Source organism: Somniosus microcephalus, unplaced genomic scaffold (assembly GCF_052327205.1).
Source record: "Somniosus microcephalus isolate GS21.2 unplaced genomic scaffold, FLI_Smic_1.0 unresolved_chr1, whole genome shotgun sequence".
In the NCBI taxonomy this organism is placed as follows: domain Eukaryota; kingdom Metazoa; phylum Chordata; class Chondrichthyes; order Squaliformes; family Somniosidae; genus Somniosus; species Somniosus microcephalus.
Window position 1 is genome coordinate 149,780,926 of NW_028225179.1, and position 20,001 is coordinate 149,800,926.

General features: G+C 48.8%; 1 pseudogene across 1 annotated transcript in view; it reads right to left on the reverse strand.

Annotated features, from left to right (window-relative positions):
- Positions 1 to 13,339: 13,339 nt before the first annotated feature.
- The window catches only part of LOC147096244 (zinc-binding protein A33-like), a 64,093-nt pseudogene continuing 57,431 nt past the window's right edge, over positions 13,340 to 20,001 (reverse strand). Inside the window, exon 6 of the transcript XR_015074583.1 lies at positions 13,340 to 13,926. The product of XR_015074583.1 is annotated as a zinc-binding protein A33-like (transcript). The remainder of the gene's footprint in view (positions 13,927 to 20,001) is intronic.

Consider the following 20,001-nt stretch of genomic DNA (forward strand, 5'->3'; position numbering starts at 1 on the left):
TGATAAGCTGAGGGTTTGAACTGACTATTGACCAGGTCACTGTCACTGGACCCGCCCCCTCACTGAGTGACAGGCTCTCCGGCCAATCCGCTTCCCCCGGGAGAGACCCGCCCCCTCACTGAGTGACAGGCTCTTCGGCCAATGACCAGGTCACTGTCACAGGACACGCCCCCTCACTGAGTGACAGGCTCTCCGGCCAATCCACTTCCCCCGGGAGAGCCCCGCCCCCTCGCTGAGTGACAGGCTCTCCGGCCAATCCGCTTCCCCCGGGGGAGACCCGCCCCCTCACTGAGTGACAGGCTCTCCGGCCAATGACCAGGTCATTGTCACTGGACCCGGGTTCTTCTGTTTCAGCCTGTGAATCGCACGCAGACGGGTCGCGGAACAGACTCAGGAATTGGTCATTGACGGAACCTTCATGCGGTTCCTTCTGAGAGCGAGTGAAGCTGGCGGGCCTTGGGGAAGTGTGGCCAATGGCCGCGGTGGGAAAGCAGCTCGAGTGAGCCGGACCGCGGGAATCCACCGGAGACACGGCCATGGAGCGCCACCTTCCGGCTGTGGAGCCACATTACAGGCAGCGAGCTCACCGGCTTCCTGCAGTTCTGGCCAAGGCTCATCGACCTGAAACTCGGTGTCTCTCCCTACACATGCTGCCTGGCCTGCTGAGGATTTCCAGCATTTCCTGTGTTTGTTCCTGCAGTTCACACCTCATTCTGGACTTAGCTGGACATTTTGAACTACCGCCCAAAACCAATTTTATTCCCAGAATTCGTTCAATGATTTTTTTGTTGGTAATGAATTTGCATCCAACCAGCGATCATGTGTTTTCAGAGCAGTCTCGCCATCTTTATTACATTCATTAATCTAACAATACAAACAAAGCGAACGGAAAGAACAAAAATGTTCTCAGACAAAAACTCTAAAGCAGGAAGTTCAGGCGCTGCTTACTGGTCTGTAAGGAGCAAGATACCCGTGGATGTAATGGAAGAAAGTTCATGGGAACTGTTGTTGGCCACACATCTTACTCAGGCCAACAGAGGCAGGTAAAGAAGAGAGGAAAGGAGCATCAATCACACAGGGGCATGGGGTTTCCCAGCAGAACCAGGGCATATTCCAGCAGATGCATGAAGCACACAGCAGAGGCAATCAGCATCCCAGCAGAAGCAGGGTGTTCACATCAGAGCCAAGACGCGTCCCAGCACAAGCATAAGAACATAAGAAATAGGAGCAGGAGTAGGCCAATCGGCCCCTCGAGCCTGCTCCACCATTCAATAAGATCATGGCTGATCTGATCCTAACCTCAAATCTACTATCACTCTACATCCCACCCGAGCCCATGTGATCTCCTGGGAGAGGCGAAAAACCAGATAAAAAACCCAATGGCCAATTTCGGAGAAAAAAGTCTGGGAAATTCCTCTCCGACCCATCTAGGTGATCGAAACTCGTCCAGGAGATCACTCTGTCCCTATATTTTCTACAGTACTTACCTTCTGTAAAAGGTGATCTCCACCCCAGCCAGGAACAGGAATAGAACATCTCCTGAAATCTAACACAGAATTAGAACACAAGAAGTAGGAGCAGAACAAGGCTACACGGCCCCTGGGCCCACTCCGCTACCCACAGGGCCATGACCGTTCCGAACCTAGACTCATGTCCAATTTCCTGCCCGCTCCCCGTAACCCCTAATTCCCTTTACTTCTAAGAAGCTGTCTATTTCTGTTTTAAATTTATTTAATGATGTAGCTTCCACAGCTTTCTGGGGCAGTAAATTCCACAGACCTACTACCCTCTGAGTGAAGAAGTTTCTCCTCATCTCAGTTTTGAAAGAGCAGCCCCTTATTCTAAGACTATGCCCCCTAGTTCTAGTTTCACCCATCATTGGGAACATCCTCACCACATCCACCTGATCAAGCCCCTTCACAATCTTATATGTTTCAATAAGATCGCCTCTCATTCTTCTGAACTCCAATGAGTAGTGTCCCAAGGGAGGTAAAGAAATGTAACAAAGGTGGTCTCTTCTTCTGTATCTGCTCGAAGCAGGTTACATTTCCATATTAGCAGAGACCTGGTGTGAACAATACTATAAAAAACAAAATCTACTAATACAATAAATCTGAATTAGAAAAGGTGTTTCAGGTGTATAACGCCTCATCACGAGTTCTGATGAAAAGATTCACATTCAAACCATCAATCGGCTCTTTTCTCTTTACAGATACTGGCTGGTCTGCCATGCACTGCCGGCACTTTGTGTTTTATATCTGGTAGGACCAGTTTGCCAGTGAGCCCCATCAGCTGGGAACAGATGTGTGGCACTGGAGGGCCAGGGGGAAAGGGGGCAACTAAATTTGCCACACTACAGTGACAGAGCTTACTCATGAAAAAACTAAGTTGGAAACCACAATATTTCTCAATGCATTGAGGAGTGTAAAAGAGATTTCCCTCCAGCTTATAGGGCAGCACAGCTCAGACTGGGAGATCACCATGTGTGGAGTGCAGCGAGCACCGTGGTACAGTGAGCTGAGCACCAGCACAGCCAATCGCCTTTTTATAATGTGGCTTTAGAGTCATAGAGTTATACAGCACAGAAAGAGGCCCTTCGGCCCATCGTGTCTGCGCCGTCCATCAAGCCCTGTCCAATCTAATCCCATTTTCCAGCATTTGGTCCATAGCCTTGTATGTAATGGCATTTCAAGTGCTCATCCAAATGCTTCTTGAATGTTGTGAGGGTTCCTGCCTCTACCACCCTTTCAGGCAGTGAGTTCCAGACTCCAACCACCCTCTGGGTGAAAAAGTTCCTCCTCAAATCCCCTCTAAACCTCCTGCCCCTTACCTTGAATCTATGCCCCCTTGTTATTGACCCCCCTACTAAGGGGAAAAGTTCCTCTTTATCTACCCTATCTATGCCCCTCATCATTTTGTACACCTCAATCAGGTCCCCCCTCAGCCTTCTTTGCTCCAAGGAAAACAACCCCAGCCTGTTTAGTCTTTCTTCATAGCTGAAGCACTCCATCCCAGGTAACATCCTGGTAAATCTTCTCTGCACCCTCTCCAAAGCAATCACATCCTTCCTATAGTGAGGCGACCAGAACTGCACACAGTACTCCAGCTGTGGCCTTACCAGCATTTTGTACAGCTCCATCATAACCTCCCTGATCTTATATTCTATGCCTTGGCTAATGAAGGCAAGTATCCCATATGCCTTTTTAACCACCTTATCTACCTGTTCCGCTGCCTTCAGGGATCTATGTACATGTACATCAAGGTCCCTCTGACCCTCTGTACTTCCTATGGTCCTACCACTCAATGTGTATTCCCTTGCCTTATTTGTCCGTCCAAAATGCATCACCTCGCACTTTTCAGGGTTAAATTCCATTTGCCACTTTTCCGCCCATCTGACCAACCCGTTTATATCGTCCTGTAGCCTGAGGCTTTCCTCCTCGCAATTTACCACCCCACCAATTTTCGTGTCATCTGCGAACTTACTGATCATACCTTTTACATTCTCATCCAAATCATTTATGTAGATCACAAACAGCAAGGGACCCAGCACCAATCCCTGAGGTACCCCACTGGACACAGGCTTCCAGTCACAAAAGCAACCTTCGACCATCACCCTCTGCCTCCTGCCACTCAGCCAGTTTAGGATCCAACGTGCCAAGGCACCCTGGATCCCATGGGCTCTTACCTTCTTAACCAATCTCCTATGCGGGACTTTGTCAAAAGCCTTACTGAAGTCCATGTATACCACATCCACAGCATTTCCCTCATCCACACACCTAGTCACCCCCTCGAAAAATTCAATCAGATTGGTCAGACATGATTTACCCTTGACAAAGCTATGCTGACTATCCCCGATTAATCCTTGCCTCTCCAAGTGGAGACTAATTTTGTCCCTCAGAATTTTTTCCAATAATTTCCCTACCACAGATGTTAGGCTCACTGGCCTTTAATTCCCTGGTTTATCCCTGCTACCCTTCTTGAATAATGGTACTACGTTAGCTGTTCTCCAGTCCTCTGGTACATCCCCTGTGGCCAGAGAGGTTCTGAAAATTTGTGTCAGAGCCCCTGAAATCTCCTCCTTTGCCTCACACAGCAGCCTGGGATACATCTCATCCGGGCCTGGGGATTTATCCACTTTTTGGCCTGCTAAAACCGCTAGTACCTCCTCCCTCTCGATGCTAATATGTTCAAGTATATCACAGTCCCCTTGCCCGATTTCTATGTCAACATCGTCTTTCTCCATAGTGAACACAGATGCAAAAAATTCATTTAAAACCCCGCCTACATCATCTGGCTCTACACACAGATTGCCACTTTGGTCCCTAATGGGCCCTACCCTTTCCCTGGTTATCCTCTTGCCCTTAATATACTTATAAAACATCTTAGGATTTTCCTTTATTTTGCTCACCAGTGTTATTTCATGGCCCCTCCTCGCTCTCCTAATTTCTTTTTTAAGTATGCCCCTGCACTTTTTATACTCCTCTAGGGCTTCCTCCATCTTTAGTCTTTTGTAACTGCCAAAAGCCCCCCTTTTTTTCCTAATGCATTTTTGTATATCCCTTGTCATCCAAGGTTCCCTTTGCTTGTTGGTCCCACCCTTGACCTTTACAGGAACATGTTGGCGTTGTACTCTCTCTATTTCCCTTCTGAAAGTCTCCCACTGCTTTGATGTGGATTTTCCTATAAGTAGTTGCTCCCAGTCCACTTTGGCCAGATCCTGCCTTATCATATTAAAATCGGCCTTCCCCCAATTTAGAACCCTTATTTCCGGGCCGTCTTTGTCTTTTTCCATGACCACCTTAAATCTCACCGAATTATGGTCACTGTCGCCAAAATGCTCTCCTACTGACACTTCCACCACTTGCCCGGCTACATTCCCTAGAATTAGGTCCAGTACCGCCCCCTCTCTTGTAGGACTTTCTACATGTTGGCTCAAAAAGCTCTCCTGGATGCACTTTAAGAATTCTGCACCCTCTAAGCCTTTCACACTCTGACTATCCCAATTAATATTGGGGAAGTTGAAATCCCCCACTATTATTACCCTATTATTTTCGCACTTCTCTGAGATTTGCCTACATATCTGTTCCTCTATCTCCCCCTGACTGTTTGGGGGCCTATAGTACACTCCCAGCAAAGTGCTTGCCCCTTTTTTTTTAAAGTTCTACCCATATGGCCTCATTAGAGGAACCCGCTAATATATCATCCCTCCTTACAGCAGTAATTGACTCCTTAATTAATATTGCAACACCCCCTCCCCTTTTACACCCCCCTCTGTCTCGCCTGAAGATTCTATACCCTGGAATATTGAGCTGCCAGTCCTGACCTTCCCTCAACCATGTCTCCGTGATAGCAACAATATCGTACTCCCATGTGTTCAACAACAACTTCAGTTCATCCAGCTTATTTGCAAGACTCCTTGCATTAAAATAAATGCCTTCCAGCCTTGCCATATTCCCTTTTGCCTTCACATATTTGCTCTGCCTTCCCAGCTGACTTGTTTTTTCCTCCGTATTTGGCTGTAAATCACCCCCTACTATAGCTCCACTCTGTATCCCATCCCCCTGCCAAGTTAGTTTAAACCCCCCCCCCCCAACAGTGCTAGCAAACCTCCCCACAAGGATATTGGTCCCCCTCTGGTTCAGGTGTAAACCGTCCGACTTGTACAAGTCCCACCTTTCCCAGAAGCAGACCCAGTGATCCAGGAAACTAAAGCCCTCCCTCCTGCACCATCCCTTTAGCTATGCATTCATCTGTTCTATCTTCCTATTCCTATACTCACTAGCACGTGGCACCGGGAGTAATCCAGAGATTACAACCTTTGAGGTCCTGCTCTTTAATCTTCTACCTAGCTCCCTAAATTCTTGCTGCAGGACCTCATCCCTCTTTTTACCTATGTCATTGGTACCAATGTGGACCACGACCTCTGGCTGTTCGCCCTCCCCCTCCAGAATGCCCTGCAGCCGCTCAGTGACATCTTTGACCCTGGCACCAGGGAGGCAACAAACCATCCTGGATTCATGTCTACGGCCACAGAAACGCCTATCTGTTCCCCTTACTATAGAATCCCCTACCACTATTGCTCTCCCACTCTTTTTCCTCCCTTCCTGGGCAGCAGGAGCACCCCCAGTGCCAGGAAGTTGGCTGCTGCGGCCTTCCCCTGATGTCATCCCCCCCAACAGTATCCAAAGCGGTATACCTGGTTGAAAGGGGGATGGCCACAGGGGTCCCCTGCACTACCTGCCTGCTTCTATTGTTCCGCCTGGTGGTCACCCATTTCCCTTCTGCCTGTGCAGCCCTACCCTGCGGTGTGACCAACTCACTGTATGAGTAATTCGCGACCCTCTCAGCATCGTGAATGCTCCACAACCCATCCACCCACAGCTCCAACGCCCCAAGACAGCCCGTTAGTAGCTGCAGCTGGATGCATTTCTGGCACACGTGTTGGTCAGGGACACTGGCAGCGTCCCTGAATTCCCACATAGAGCAAGAGGAGCATATCACGGGGCTGGGCTCTCCTGGCATGACCTACCCCTTTAATCAATTTAAATTAAATTAATTCAATACCACCAGTAAAGTAAGCCTTACCTGGTCTCTGGAGCCCTTTGTAGGCCCGCTCTACCGCTGAAGCACCCGCCGAAGCTCTGAGGCCTTGCCTCACCTAACTCCCTGACTCACCCAACTCTCAGCACTCTGTTGAAACCGCACTTTCTTTGTAGAAGTCCCTCAAACCTCAATTTCCTTGCTTCTTCTCCTGAAGACACTAACTCCAGTCTCGGGAACAGCAGAACTGAGCTCAGTTGTGTCCTCCCCTCACCTGACGGCCACGTCCAGCGGGAGGAGTCACTGGAGAACACCCAGGCTGGGGCTCTTTTCTCTAGATAAGAGAAGACTGAGGGGTGATGTAGCTTTTAAAAGTTCTTTAGAATAATTTGTCCGTGACTGCACAAACCACTCTTGGTCCAGGTATATTGTGTATCAGTAAAGCAGGTTTATTAAGCAGTAAGTATCCAGTACAAAGAAGTAATACTGAACAAGAAGATAGTCACAGTTTGTTCATCGAACCCTGGCATTCCTCCGAGTGACTGTGGTGCGGTCTCTTTATTCTCTTGCTGTGTTCTGTTGACTGAAGCTTCTTCTTCCTCCTCTGGCTTCCCACTGCTTTCGCTGTTCAATATCTGCATTTTTATACCCTTTCTCTCCCATTTTGCTTTCATGGCAGTAATTAGCTCTCTGACACCTATTAAATGTCCCTCCTCTCCTTTACACTCATCTTATGACCTCGTTAACCCCACTAGGCCTCTTTCTGTGGATAACAAAATACCCTTATCTAAGAATTTCACTTTACAGAACATCCTCGATGTGTTTTCTAAACAGTTTGTCTATTCTGCAGTTTCTAAAATGAAGGATGTTCCCAACTCCTATCTCTTTACTCTAGCTCTTCTCTCTTTTCCATAACATTACCGAATTCTATGTCTCCGACAGTCTCCGTGTTTATTCAGCACCACATTCCATTACTTCAGTCATTTAAAACAGAGGTTTTTAGTCAGGTTGGCATAATTTCCCATCCTGCTTTGGTCTCAACCATTTGCCATTTTATACAGGCTTTTTAGGTATTTAACATACAATTTCACATATTATAGTTATATAAAAATGGTTATAGAATCTTAATAATGTTTACTAAATCCTACCGGTACACTCTATCTTACAGATACCCGATAGAGTCTTTGCAATGATGAAAGGGAAAGGTCGATGTACAGTAAATCAGTGCATGTTCCATTTCCCAACTCCTCCAGATCCATCAACTGATTGCAGAAGGAATGTTGGCCAGGACATGGGTCAACTGCCTGCCCTTATTTGAATAGTGTCTCGTGATCTTTAACACCCAGCTTAACAGGTAGACAGGGCCTCTAACACCTCAACCCAAAGATGGTACATCTAAATAACAGTGACTGCACTTCAAAAAGAATTCATTGGCTGTGACGTGTTTTGGGATGTCTTGAAGTCATGAAGGACCTATATGAATGCAAGCTCTTTCCTCCTGATTCCTTCATGATTGCACTGGAGTGTCAGCTCAGGTTATGTACTCAGCAAGGCGAGGGTCTTGAACCCACAACATTCAGACTCTACTGGATTTTTAGTTACCCGAGTGGGCTCCCAGACCCTGGCCCTAAGGAGGCTGGTCGCGGCTGCACCGTGCAGTCGGCAGATCACCCTTCGCCCCTGTGCTCACTCACCTACATTGACTCCCGGTCCGGCAAGGCCTCGATTTTAAAATTATCATCCTTGCTTCCAAATCCCTCCATGGCCTCGCCCCTCCCTATCTCTGTAACTTCCTGCAGTCCTACAACCCTCTGAGATCTCTGTGCTCCTCCAGTTCTGGTCTCTTGCACATCCCCAATTTTCATCGCTCCACCACTGGCAGCTATGTCTTCAGCAGCCTAGGCCATAAGCTCTGAAATGTCCTTAACTCTCTCCGCCTCTCCACCTCACTCCTCCTTTAATAAACTCCATTAAATCTACCTCTTTGACCAAGCTCCTTACGTGGCTCGGTGTCAAATTTGGTTTGATAACGTTCCTGTGAAACGCCTTCGGTCGTTTTACTATGTTTAAGGTGCTATATAAATGCAATTTGTTGTTGTTGTTTGATTCAAATCCAGGACCAAGGGGTGAAGTAACGGTCTGACACATACCTAGGGCGCTGCCTAGGATAATCCAGTAACTAGTTTCCATTCACTTTTGACCAAAGTATCTCCCAGGCACCCTCGGGAAATAAATTTCATGTCTTCAGCACCCACTTCAGAGATTTTTTAACTGATTAATTTCCTCTCTGTACTCGGAATACAGGCCCAGATTTTGGAATTCCGCTCTCCTGACACACACCAAGAGCCCATATTGGGAAATTCCACAATCCCAACCTGTGCTTTTTTTGAACATTGGACAAACCGGGAATGCGGATTTTCCCGACAGGGACTTGGTGTGTGTCAGGAGCACGGAAGAGGGAATTCTAGGATCATGTTTATTTTCCATTATTTTTTCTGATTCCATTATCTTTCAGTTCTGAAGGAAGGTCCTGCCTGAATTGTCTGATCAGCCGAGTGTTTCAGCATTTGCTGTTTTTGATATTCCCTCAGTACCGGTTTCCACCAGCAGGTGGTGATACTGCACTGTAAAACTTTACAGCTTTTTGTACAGCTCGCCAGCCCCATCTCCTGGCTGAAAGTGGCACTACAATCAACTGCGAGGGAACATCAAACAATCTGGGGTGATTTTTAATTTTTACCACAAGAAGCGTTAGCGGATCAGCCGCCCGTTTTACAGCCCGTACGGCAGTAAAAGTGAACATTCAGCCCTTTAAACCGAAGATTTGCAAACTCCCCGTCTTCTTGAAGAGAGATAGTTTGTGTATTTCTCATCACAAATGGTGCTGATTAACTGAGGAATGTCCTCATTTTCAGAGCACAACTTATACCTGCTTTTTAATACAAAGGAGTGGGGCAGTGATGTGAAAGGGCTGGGATGGAGTTGCTGTCGGTTTTACTTTTTATTTTAGTCTTTGTTTTCATTAACAGTGTCAGCCAGTGGCTCAGTTGGTCGCACTCTCACTTCCTGACTCATGAAAGTTGTGGGTTCAAGTCCCACTCTGGACTTGAGCACAACAATCTAGGCTGACTCTCCAGTGCCGATGAGACCTTAAACCGAGGCTCTCTCAGGTGGATGTAGAATATCCCAAGGCACTATTTTGAAGAAGAGTTCTGGTTCACTAATGTCCTTTAGGGAAGGAAATCTGCTGTCCTTACCTGGTCTGGCCTACATGTGACTCCAGACCCACAGCAATGTGGTTGACTCTTAATGCCCTCTGAAATGGCCTAGCAAGCCACTCAGTTGTAAACAACCGCTACGAAAAACAATAAGAATAAAACCGGACGGACCACCCGGCATCGACCTCGGCACCGGAAACAACAACGGCAAACCCAGCCCTGTCAACCCTGCAAAGTCCTCCTTACCAACATCTGGGGGCTTGTGCCAAAATTGGGAGAGCTGTCCCACAGACTAGTCAAGCAACAGCCTGACATAGTCATAATTACCAAATCATACCTTACAACCAATGTCCCAGACACCACCATCACCATCCCTGGGTATGTCCTGTCCCACCGACAGGACAGACCCACCAGAGGTGGTGGCACCGTGGTATACAGTCGGGAGGGAGTAGCCCTGGGAGTCCTCAACATTGACTCAGGACCACATGAGGTCTCATGGCATCAAGTCAAACATGGGCAAGGAAACCTCCTGCTAATTACCACCTACTGCCCTCCCTCAGCTGATGAATCAGTACTCCTTCATGTTGAACACCAATTGAAAGAAGCACTGAGAGTAGCAAGGGCACAAAATGTCCTCTGGGTGGGGGACTTCAATGTCCATCACCAAGAGTGGCTCGGTAGCACCACAACTGACCGAGCTGGCTGAGTCCTAAAGGACATAGCTGCCAGACTGGGTCTGTGACAGGTGGTGAGGGAACCAACAAGAGGGAAAAACCTACTTGATCTCGTCCTCACCAATCTATCTACCTGTTGCAGATGCATCTGTCCATGACAGCATTGGTGGAAGTGACCACTGCACAGTCCTTGTGGAGACAAAGTCCCATCTTCACAGTTGTGTGGCACTACCACCGTATTAAATGGGACAGATTTCGAACAGATCTGGCAACACAAAACTGGGCATCCATGAGGCGCTGTGGGCCATCAGCAGCAGCAGAATTGTATTCAACCACAATCTGTAACCTCATGGCCCGGCATATCCCTCACTCTACAATTACCATCAAGCCGGGAGATCAACCCTGGTTTAACGAAGAGTGCAGGAGAGCATGCCAGGAACAGCACCAGGCATACCGAAAAATGAGGTGTCAACCTGGTGAGGCTACAACACAGGACTACTTGCATGCCAAACAACGGAAGCAACATGCGATAGACAGAGCTAAGCGATCTCACAACCATCGGATCAAATCAAAGCTCTGCAGTCCTGCCACATCCAGTCGTGAGTGGTGGTGGACAATTAAATAGTTAATAGGAGGAGGAGGCTCCAAAAATATCCCCATCCTCAATGATGGTGGAGCCCAGCACGTGAGTGCAAAAGACAAGGCTGAAGCATTTGCAACTATCTTCAGCCAGAAGTGCCAAGTGGATGATCCATCTCGGCCTTCTCCTGAGGTCCCCAGCATCACAGATGCCAGTCTTCAGCCCATTCAATTCACTCCACGTGATGTCAAGAAACGGCCGAAGACACTGGATACTGCAAAGGCTATGGGCCCTGACAACATTCCAGCAATAGTACTGAAGACTTGTGCTCCAGAACTAGCTGCACCCCTAGCCAAGCTGTTCCAGTACAGCTACAACACTGGCATCTACCCGGCAATGTGGAAAATTGCCCAAGTATGTCCTGTCTACAAAAAGCAGGACAAATCCGACCCGGCCAATTACCGTCCCATCAGTCTACTCTCAATCATCAGCAAAGTGATGGAAGGTGTCGTCGACAGTGCTATCAAGCGGCACTTACTCAGCAATAACCTGCTAACTGACGCCCAGTTTGGGTTCCGCCAGGGCCACTCAGCTCCTGACCTCATTACAGCCTTGGTCCAAACATGGACAAAAGAGCTGAGCTCAAGAGGTGAGGTGAGAGTGACTGCCCTTGACATCAAGGCAGCATTTGATCGAGTGTGGCATCAAGGAGCCCTAGCAAAACTGAAGTCAATGGGAATCAAGGGGAAAACTCTCCATTGGTTGGAATCATACCTAGCACAAAGGAAGTTGGCTGTGGTTGTTGGAGGTCATTCATCTCAATCACATGACATCACTGCAGGAGTTCCTCAGGGCAGTGTCCTAGGCCCAACCATCTTCAGCTGTTTCATCAATGATCTTCCCTCCATCATAAGGTCAGAAGTGGGGATGTTCGCTGATGATTGCACACTGTTCAGCACCATTCGAGACTCGTCAGATACTGACGCAGTCCGTGTCCATATGCAGCAAGACCTGGACAACATTCAGACTTGGGCTGACAAGTGGCAAGTAACATTCGCACCACACAAGTGCCAGGCAATGACCATCTCCAACAAGCGAGACTCTAACCATCTCCCCTTGACATTCAATGGCATTACCATCACTGAATCCCCCACTATCAACATCCTGGGGGTTACCATTGATCAGAAACTGAACTGGACCAGCCATATAAATACTGTGGCTACAAGAGCAGGCCAGAGGCTGGGAATTCTGCGGCGAGTGTCTCACCTCCTGACTCCCCAAAGCCTTTCCACCATCTACAAGGCACAAGCCAGGAGTGTGATGGAATACTCTCCACTTGCCTGGATGAGTGCAGCTCCAACAACACTCAAGAAGCTCGACACCATTCAGGATAAAGCAGCCCGCTTGATTGGCACTCCATCCACCACCTTCAACATTCACTCCCTCCACCACCAGCGCACTGTGGCTGCAGTGTGTACCATCTACAAGATGCACAGCAGCAACTCGCCAAAGCTCCTTCAACAGCACCTTCCAAACCCACGACCTCTACCACTTAGAAGGACAAGGGCAGCAGACGCATGGGAACATCACCACCTACAAGTTCCCCTCCAAGTCACACACCATCCTGACTTGGACCTGTATCGCCGTTCCTTCACTGTCACTGGGCAAGATCCTGGAACTCCCTTCCTAACAGCATTATGGGTGTACCTACAGCATATGGACTGGAGCGGTTCAAGAAGGCGGCTCACCACCATCTTCTCAAGGGCAATTAGGGATGGGCACTAAATGCAGGCCTAGCCAGCCAGCGACGCCCACATCCCATCAATGAATTTTTTTAAAAGGGTCATCTACCTGAAACATTAACTCTGTTTCTCTCTCCACAGATGCTGCCTGACCTGCTGAGTATTTCCAGCATTTTCTCTTTTTATTTCCGATTTCCAGCATCCGCAGTATTTTGCTTGTGTTCAAGTTATCCCCGGTCTCTTGGCCAATATTTATCCCTCAATTAGCGTAACAAAAAACAGATTATCTGGTCATTATCACATTGCTGTCTGGGAGTTTGTTGATCGCAAATTTTCTGTCGCGTTTCCCACATTACAACAGTGACTACACTCAAAAAAGTACTTCATTGGCTGTAAAGTGCTTTGGGACACCCGGTGGTCGTGAAAGGCGCTATAGAAATGCAAGTCTTGCTTTCTTCTTCTGACATTTTATATTTGTATTGGTTGTATTTACAGTCTCATTGGGATTTTACAATGTATAATTTGGAAATTACATTTTCCAACTCCTGACCCCTGACCTCTGTTCCTGAGCCGAATGGCGCGGGGTCAAGTCATTGTGACGTCATGGGTGATACAGGCCTGACTGAGGCCCCGCCCCTTTTACAGACCCGGATCGGAGCCGGAGCAGATTCTCAGCCACTTGTTTTCATCACAAGTCTCAAAGAAAGGATAAAGTTTCCCCGTGAATTTATTCCCAGTGAAGGTGTGGAGATGGGACTTGGTGTCCGCGCTGTAAAATGAAACTGTCCCGGACTCATAACTGAGATAAACTCCCACCTTCCCGGGGATCGGACCGGCGGGGAGAGGGGATTGAGGGAAAGTGTTTACATTAAACACATCATCATCCCGCTCGATGGTCCAGATTCCATTCTCCGGGCTCTCTGTGACCGCTCCCTTCCTCTCCACAGACACTGCGGCTACTCCCAGACTCCAGCGCTGAATCCCCGCCACCTCCACCTCCCAGTAATGTCTCCCCGATGTGAATCCTTGCGATCCCAGCACACAGAGCCTGCCTGGAAACCTCTTCCCGGTGTCAGGAAGATTCCTCCGGGTCCGGGTCAGTCTCACACTCTTCAGATCCTCAGACATCTCGAGCCATGGATTCGCTGTTTCCACATCCAGGGTCACAGAGACTGGGAGAAAAAGCAAAGAATTAGAGAGATTCACCCGGGATTAGAGAGAGACTGGCCGGGGATCGGGGGGAGAGACTGGCCGGGGATCGGGGGGAAGAGACTGGCCGGGGATTGGGGGGAGAGACTCCAGGGATCGGGGGGAGAGACTGGCCGAGGATTGGGGGGAGAGACTGGCCGGGGATCGGGGGCAGAGACTCGCAGGGGATCGGGGGCAGAGACTCTCAGGGGATTGGGGGGAAGAGACTGGCCGGGGATCGGGGGGAGACTGGCCGGGGATCGGGGGGAGAGACTCCAGGGATCGGGGGGAGAGACTGGCCGAAGATCGGGGGGAGAGACTGGCCGGGGATCGGGGGCAGAGACTCGCAGGGGATCGGGGGCAGAGACTCGCAGGGGATCGGGGGCAGAGACTCACAGGGGATCGGGGGCAGAGACTCACAGGGGATCGGGGGCAGAGACTCACAGGGGATCGGGGGCAGAGACTCACAGGGGATCGGGGGGAAGAGACTGGCCGGGGATCGGGGAGAGACTGGCCGGGGATCGGGGAGAGATGTTCTCACCGAGATCCCCCTTTCTGACTGATTTTCTGTTTCTCAACTCGAGAAAAGAGCCGCCCTGAGGGGAGGAAACGAGGATCTGACAACAGCAGAAAACACCGGGACTTCCAGGGAGGGAGGTCACATCTTGTGAAAATATCAAACATTACACCCGCCTCCGCACTGTGGGATTCTGTGGGGATATAAATATAAAAAGGAACAAAAGCTGGAACTGGAGCCTCAAAGTACAACTAAATACAGCTCCCAGCTTAATGCACCACAAACTGGGGTTAAAATACCTGGGGGTTGAACACATTCCATACTCCTTACCCGATTACTAACTGAGGAAAGTCACTCTGTGGGACTGGGTGTATATGGGTAGATGTGTGTGTGTGTGTTCCTCAAAGTAGAAAAGTCCCCGGTCTGGATGGGATGCATCCGATGTTACTGGGGGAAGTAAGGGTGGAAATTGTGGAGGTTCTGGCCACAATCTTCCAACGCTCCTTAGATCTGGGGGTGGTGCCAGAGGACCGGAGGATTGCAAATGTTACACTGCTCTTTTAAAAAGGGGAGAGGGTAAACCTGGCAACGACAAGCCAGTCAGCCTAACGTCAGTGGTGAGAAAAGTTGTAGAGACAATAATTTGGGACAAAATTAATCAGCGTTTGGGAAAGTATGGGCGAGTAAATGAAGGTCAGCACGGATTTGTTAAAGGCAAATCGTGTTTGACTAATGTGATCGAGTTCTTTGATGAAGTAACGGGGAGAGTTGATGAAGGTAGTGAGGTGGATGTGGTGTATATTGTTAGATCCGTGTATCTTAATGTTGTGTCCTTCAATAATCAGACAACAGACTAAAGGGAACGATTCAACAGGTGTTTACTGAATGAGGGTTACTCTAGAACTAACTGTACAGATCACTACTCAGAGTTTATATACAGGTGTGGTCACTGCCGGTACTACAGGACACAGGAGTTGTAAAAAGTAGTTCTCCCCTTAAAGGTACATACATTACAATTCCTCCCCTTTTAGATTAACAGTACCATAACACTCATTTAACAATTAAATATCAACTAATTACAATTAACACTTTTAACATGCAACATTAGCTGAAAATAGTCTATTTATAAATTCAGTCTTTGGGGAGGCTTCCTGATCCTTTCTGGATAGCGCCTTTCCCGAGTGTCTTGCTCTTGGTGCGGAGGCGATTCTGGCCCCCTGTCGTCGGTTGGTTCATCAGCTTCCGATGCTACTGTTTCTGGGGTAGATGCTACCTGTACGTCGGGTTCATCACCAGGTACATATGGGCGAGGCATGGGGTTGACTTGTTCCTGTGACTCTAGGATCTGGTCAGCATGGCGTCTCACGATGCTCTCCCCAACGTCCACTGTGTACATTAGTGGGCCCTGCTGTGTGCATATCGTTCCTGGCTGCCATTTTTCTGTTCGGTAGTCGCGGGCCAAGACTGGTTGCCCTACATTGAAGCTCCTTGTTGGCTTCTCATGGATGTGCTGGAATTGCTTACTCTCAACATCTCTTCGTACATTTGGTCTGAGCAAATCCAGGCGAGATCTTAACCTTCGGTTAAAGAGCATCATGGCTGGGGCCTGGTTGGTGACTGCATGTGTCGCATTCCGGTAGGTGAACAGGAAATTGTCCACCTTGTGCTGCAGCGGAATGTTGTCATTGTACAAAGCCTTTATTGCCTTCTTAAAGGTTTGTACGAACCTCTCAGCCAATCCATTTGTGGCTGGATGATACGGGGCGGATGCATAATGCCTTACCCCATTCCTTTTCAGAAATCTTTGAAACTCTTCGGACACAAACTGTGGTCCGTTATCAGAGCAAATCTGCTCTGGCAAGCCGGTCCTGGCAAAAATGGTCCGTAGGACTGCAATAGTTTTCTCCGTGGTGGTGGAGGACATTTTGATCACCTCAGGCCATTTCGAGTGTGCATCCACGGCTATTAAAAACATTGAGTCCATGAATGGACCAGCAAAATCAATATGCACCCGTTGCCATGGAGATGAGGGCCACTCCCATGGGTGTAGAGGGGCATGTGGTGGTGCATTTTGGACCTTCTGGCATCCTGAGCAGCTCCTTGTCAGGTCCTCGATTTGCTGATCGATCCCTGGCCACATAAGCCCTAGCAAGGCTTTTCATTTTCACCCCTCCCAGATGACCTTCGTGAAGCTCATTGAGCACTCTCTCCCTTAACTTGGGTGGAATTACCACTCGGGATCCACACATCAAGGTTCCCTGGCATACTGACAGTTGTTCTCTTCTGGATGAGAATGCTGGCAACAGTGAGTTGCCATGTGCTGGCCATCCCTTCACCGTCAAATCATATACCCGAGACAGTGTCGGGTCATTTCGGGTCTCCTCTATACCAGCGTTAGTTACTGGCAAGCATTCAATTATAGTTGAATGAAATATTTCGACAGGATCCACTGTTGGTGCTTCCTCCGCAGTAGGCAGTGGCAGGCGTGATAGCCCATCAGCGTTTCCATGCTGTTTCGTGCCCTTATACTCGATTTCATATTGGTGCGCCCCTAGAAAAAGGGACCTTCTTTGTAGCCATTGCGCAGTCATCACCGGAACGCCCTTCTTTGGATTAAAGATGGAGACAAGTGGTTGGTGGTCAGTCAGCAAGGTGAACTTCTGCCTGTGCAGATAGTGATTGAACTTTTTCACTCCCCACACTAGGCTGAGGGCCTCCCTGTCAATCTGGGTGTAGTTACGCTCGGCTGAGGTTAGTGACCGAGACGCAAAGGCTACTGGCCTCTCCAAGCCGTCCGGGAATTTGTGCGACAGCACCGCTCCAATGCCATAGGGTGATGCATCACATGCAAACCGAATTGGTAATGCCGGGTTGTAATGGGCCAATACCTCTTTCGATGTGATTAGTGTTTTGCTCTTCTGGAAAGCTCGTGTACATTCGTCACTCCACTTCCATGGCACCCCAGTTTGCAGTAGGGTGTTCAGTGGGTGTAGTATTGTAGACAAATTTGGCAAGAATTTATGGTAGTAGTTTACTAGCCCGAGGAACGACCTCAGTTGTGACACATTTTCCAGTGCTGGAGCCTTGACTACTGCCTCAATCTTCTCTGGGGACTTATGTAACCCCTCTTTATCGATAACGTGGCCACAATACGAGATCTGTTTTCTAAAAAACTCGCATTTGGGGCGGTTAGCTCGGAGCCCATATTCCTGCAATCTAGTGAGCACCTGCTCCAGGTTGGCAAGGTGATCACTGTCATTTTCGCCCGTGACCAGGATGTCGTCCAAATAACACTGGGTCCCTGGGATCCCTTGCAGGACTTGTTCCATTGCCCGCTGCCAAATAGCCGGATCTGATCTGATGCTACCCCAAATACCAGCCAGTTGTATTGGTAGAGACCTTTATGGGTGTTGATTGTGAGGTATTTTTTTGATGCTTCTTCTACCTCCATTTGCAGATACGCCTGGGCCAGATCAATCTTAGTGAAGCGTTTCCCTCCAGATAGCGAGGCGAAAATATCTTCAATCCGCGGAAGTGGATATTGTACGGTGTGAAGGACCGGGTTCACTGTTACCTTAAAGTCGCCACAGATGCGAACCTTCCTTGGTTCCCCAGGCATGCTGCTCAATGACTTTTTCATCACAGGGACGATGGGTGTAGCCCACTCACTCCAGTCTACCTTGGACAGTACACTTGAACGTTCCAGACTCTCCAGCTCTGCTTCGACGGCTGGGTGGATCGCCTTAAAAAATTTTGGGCTTGCGTTTTCTTCAATTTTAATCATCGCTGTCATGCCTTTTAGTGTTCCGAGTCCTTGCTGGAACACTTCTTTCGCTTCAGTTAGGATCTTTGACAGTCGCCCAGATGTGACATCGTCATCCTTTTTGTCAGCCACAGTCAGTGCCTGTATGGAATGCCAATCTAGCTGTATCTTCCAGATCCATTCACGTCCTAGTAGTGGTGGTCCTCCATCTGGCAATACAAAAAGGTCCATTTTTGGTGTTTCCTTGCCGTTATATATAACGTTCACCCTTATTTTTCCTTTGGGGTAGACTTTTTGCCCCATGTACGTCTTCAAGACAATCTTTGTATCTCTCAAGGGTATATGTGAGAATAGCCGCTTGTAGTCCCTTCGGTTTATGACTGTTAGGGCTGATCCTGTGTCCAATTCCATTTTCACTTGGACTCCTGCTATCTTGAGCATGACCCAGATAGTTTGGTGATCCTCCATTTTGATCACATTATGTAGTTTCAGACAACCCAGCTCCTTGCTTCCGGAGTCTGTATCACGCTTCTGTTCGTCTGAACTACTCTCCGTCACCTTATGTACCTTCTTGTACTTCTCCTGTGGAGATTTCTTGCTGCTGGTTTTCTTTCCCGACCTGCAGACTCTTGCTATGTGTCCTACTTTTCCACACTGTCTGCACACTTTGTCCTTGAACCAGCAATCATTATGCTCGTGTGTTGTTCTGCCGCAGCGATAGCACTTCACTGTTCCGTATGACATTTCATTTGTGCCATATTCTTGCGGTCTCCGTTGTATCTTTGCAGCGCCCCGTGCTGCTGCTTCATGTGATACTGCAATGCTGAAAGCCTTGTCCAGCGTAAGATCCTTTTCTGATAGAAGCCGTTTCTGGGTTCCTTCACTTTGAAGCCCACACACAAACTTGTCCCTTAAAGTATCTGCTAGTCCCGTTCCAAACTGGCAGTGTTTCGATAGCTTGTGCAGTTCCGTTAAATACTCAGCATTACTTTCATCTTTATGCTGGTTCCTTTTGTGAAACTTAAATCTTTCTGCTATCAGCAGCGGTGTGGGGTTTAAGTGGTCCTGTAGGATTGACACTATGTTTTCAAAATCCTTTTCTACTGGCTTCTCTGGGGTTACTAGGTTTCGTAGTAAGCCATACGTTTTTGCACCCATTGAATTTAACAATACCAGCGCTTTCTTGTCATCTGGCACTTCATTCGCCTTGCAGTATACTTCTATGCGTTCGACATATGTCGTCCAATCTTCGACTTCATTGCCGAACGCTGTGATACTGCCACTCTTCGGCATTTTTGGGTGTGGTTAGACTGGCTTAAAATGGCATCTCCCGCGCTTTCCTTTCTTCCCTGCTGTGGCTTAAAATGGCGTCTCCCGCGCTTTCCTTTCTTCCCCGCTGCGGCTTAAAATGGCGTCTCCTGCGCTGCTGCCAACGCCGCTCTCGGCGGTCCTCGTGGCAAATGGCAACGCCCTGTGGGTTTCGTGTGCTGCTCCTGCGCTGCTGCCAGCGCCGCTCTCTGCGGTTCTTGTGGCAATGGCAGCGCCTCGTGTTTTCCTGCGTGCCTCTCTCCCCTGTTGATGCCGCTCGGTCCTGAACACCGGCTGCGCCCTGTGCGCTCTGCCCTCTCTCTCCCCCGTCGACGCTGCTCGGCCTTTTTCTGTGCCGCTCGGTCGGGCTCTAGCCCGTCGCTGTCCGGGAAGGGTCTGCACAGTACCTGTTGCCATCCCGTTTCGCTGGACCACCATGACTGGAAAGCCAAGCCTGGCTCTCGACAGCCT